Source organism: Ochotona princeps, chromosome 4 (assembly GCF_030435755.1).
Source record: "Ochotona princeps isolate mOchPri1 chromosome 4, mOchPri1.hap1, whole genome shotgun sequence".
NCBI lineage: Eukaryota > Metazoa > Chordata > Mammalia > Lagomorpha > Ochotonidae > Ochotona > Ochotona princeps.
This window is the reverse complement of record NC_080835.1, coordinates 97,923,790-97,927,693: the sequence shown is the minus strand read 5'-3', so window position 1 is coordinate 97,927,693 and position 3,904 is coordinate 97,923,790.

The window sequence follows — 3,904 nt, the reverse complement described above, 5'->3', positions numbered from 1 at the left end:
CATTTTTATGTTAAGTCATCAAATGGGAGGTCTTTTCAGTAGTTTTGGTTACCCGTTTGGGTTGTTTTGGCCAAATCATACTATGTGTTTGGTATTCATGCAATGGGGACCATTCTTTACCAGAGAATTCCATCCCCCCTGTGCAGAAACAGAGCACCTAAAGATCCGAAGGAAAACTGTGGTGTGGTAAACTTTGGCTTGAAGTAACCCTGCATGTCAGGGTTATAAAATGTTATGGATAATGAAAGATATTATAAACCACCAAAAACTGTCCATCCTGCTGAAACCCAGAACACAGAGTGCAGAAGCCATAAGGGCGTTAACAAACTCATCTCTGCATCCTTCGTTAGTGTATATTATAACTCTTTCTCCATCATGTTAATGAGACTCATCCAAGCAATGCTGTCACAATTACTGCGCAGGAAAACCAAAGCAGATTCATCTCAATAGTTTCTGGGTTATATCTGAAAATAGAAACAAGGTTTATGTCCACCCAAAATCAGTACTACTACAGGATCCTTAGCCAATATTAGGCTCATTATGGTTAACTGTGTGCAAAGAAAAACCATGAGAGAAGGGTAGAAAGGAAACTTTGAGGATTCAACCAAACCATGACTTTGCATCCACCTGATTTACAAATGTGCTTTGTGTGTATTTCATTTTCAAAAAGGAAGTACATAAATCTTTTTTTGCTTTTTTAAAATTTATTCATTAATTACATTGTATTATATGACACAGCTTCATAGGTACAGGGATTCTTCCTACCCAAAGTACATAAATCTCAAAACATGAAAGGGATTAGAATATGGGAAAGTTTCAGTGTTCTAAGATGACCCAAGCAAAGGAAAAAAAAACTGCCAAAAAAAGAAATTTTATCTGGCAAAGGGCAAATCAATGCAGATACATGCTTATAAGGCAAATGTATCTTAAACCATAACAACCAAAATACATGCAAGAAAAAATAATACTCTTGCATATAAAGACAGAGGAAGAGCAAATGACCCAGAGCAATTGTTCTGACCACACAGTTCTGAGGAACAAAACAGGCAAACAGGGTTGTACGGGTTCATTGCAGAACAGTAGTCAGAAGCTTTTTCACAAGGATTAGGAAAACAAACGCCATGAAGGTCAGAAAGCCATGGTGAATCAATTATAAACAGAAATTCACAAGGGAAAGGAGACTAAGCATCGGTAATCATGTGAATAATGTGGCCTGGACTATGTATTCTAGTGCCAAAGATGCCAAAATGAAATCAGAAGAATATATTAAAAATGAAAAAGAGAAAAAGGTAGTGGTATAAGCAATTAAGTTCAATGAGCGAAGAAACCTTAGGGAGCAGTGGATACAAAATATTGTGGGACATGATGTTCCCCTGGGAGCCCCAGCTCTTATTTCCTACCTGAATTGGCATAAACAGCCAAATCGGTCACTTTGGATGGGTCTGAAAGGAAACAAAACAACAATCCATCTCAGATTACTTGCATAAAACATACCAAAAGTGACATCTGCAAACAGCAACACACGGTCTCACAGATCTTCCTGCCACCAGCTTTGAGGTTGAGACCCATGAGATGTCTGAAGCACGTTCAGAAAGAGTGCATGCAGTGCTTCCTAGTTGAACAGGGTGGCTCCATGTCACCCAGACTGGGCCAAGGCACTTCAGATGCCACTGTGATCTGCTCACTGTCACCAACAGCCAGCAAACAAAGTCCCATGGGCCGCGACAATGCATCACTGGCAGAGTTGGTTGTACCCTCAAGCACACAATGCCATGCAGCACAGAAGGATGGCAACCAGATCGCATTGTGTTTGAGCAAAGCTAAGTGCCCTTGCAAGTTGTGTCAGAGGTCGTCCAACTGGTCCATGGACGAGGTCTACCATGCGTCCTTAGTCTCAGTGCAATTGCACATCCCATGGATGGAATTCAGGCCATCTCCTAGGACACAGGGACCTTTTGAGGTCTGGTCCTGACCTGGCACTGACCATGAAAGGGGATTCTCAGACACATTGCTATGGGCACCTGAGTCACACCAGAGAAGGACACAGTTGGCAGAGGTGCCCCCAACAAGCTCCAGCTTGGCATCATGTTCCCCTGGGATCCCTGGCTCTTATTTCCTACCTGAATTGGCACAAACAGCCAAATCGGTCACTTTGGATGGGTCTGAAAGGAAACAAAACAACAATCCATCTCAGAATACTTGCATAAAACACACCCAAAGTGACATCTGCAAACAGCAACACACAGTCTCACAGATCTTGTTGCCACCATCATGTTCCCCTGGGAGCCCTGGCTCTTATTTCCTACCTGAATTGGCACAAACAGCCAAATCGGTCACTTTGGATGGGTCTGAAAGGAAACAAAACAACAATCCATCTCAGATTACTTGCATAAAACACACCCAAAGTGACATCTGCAAACAGCAACACACAGTCTCACAGATCTTCCTGCCACCAGCTTTGAGGTTGAGACCCGTGAGATGTCTGAAGCACATTCAGAAAGAGTGCATGCAGTGCTTCCTAGTTGAACAGGGTGGCTCCATGTCACCCAGACTGGGCCAAGGCACTGCTCTCATTCAACTTCTCTTGCTTGGTTGGATTTTCTTTTGCGGTTGCTTGAGTGTTAGGGAATTGTCTTTCTTCACAGCTTTTCAAGGCGGACCAAGTTTCAACTCCACCCAGGCATCATTCTCTCCTACCAGCGGCTCCTTGGCCTTACTTAGGTATCTTTAGGATAGTATTAGGCGCTGTCCGATGAAGAGACAGGAGTGGAAAGATAGGTTTAAAGATAGAGCTACACCAGTGATTCACGTCAACCTCTTCTTTGAGTTTTGGTCCTGACACTGGCTGCTGTGTGCATGGCTCTCCTGTTGCATGAGGCTGTTGATAAGTATGAGGAGAGCAAAAGCTGAAGAATATAGGAGAGTTTCTACTTGGACTTCCTAGTTGTGTTCCTATTTGGTGTTGACAGTGCAGTTAAATAAACTGAATAGTTTGCAACAAAATAAATTTAAATCTGAGAATTGCATCGGTAATCTTATATTATAGCAGCATAATCAAATGTAGCAAAGACAGAAAAAATGCAAATGCCCTTGCAAATATGAGTGGCTAAAACTGTGGCACATACACTCCCTAGAATATTATTAAGCTGTCAAAAAGAATGAAGTCATATTGTTAGCAACTAAGTATTCCCAACTATGGACCTTTCTGCTCAGTGAAATAAGTGAAGTAGCAATGAGCAATACCATATTTTCTATCTAATAGTAAAAATTCAACTTCTAATTGGAATGCATGGTGTCTAGAAAATGGAGAATTTAATATCCAGATATGAGGACTCAATGCAACATGCATCCCAGTTTCCAAACTAAACATGAACTCTCAATGAAATTTTGGATATATCTACATAATGGGATGAACTCTGAAAAATTGTAACAGCAATGTTGTTGTAGACTTACATAGCAGACAGACTGAACAGTAACTTCTCCTGAATGGTGGTGATATTATGGGGAAAATCCACCCGGGCATGATTTTTTTGGGGGGTAATGTCAGAATATAAAGAATTATATAGTACATTTATAAAATAAAAATTAAAAAAAACACCAGCTGTGCCAAAACGTGGTCTTGGAACTTGGCTTTTCTCTTTTCCTTGACCAACATACTTCTACATGGAGTCCTCAGAGGGAAACCAGAGGTTCACATGGTAGCTGTCTACCCACAAAGCACTACCTGTGCCAAACCCCGTGCTCTTGGAATTCATGCAATGGGGACTTTCTCTCCCCCAGAATTCCATCCCTCCTGCACAGGCACAGAGCATTTCAAGAACATAATATTCAGCTCAGTCTAACGCCTGCATGAAGCAGCTCCGTACATCAGTGTCTCAACAGGGCACAGACCATGAAAGTTATT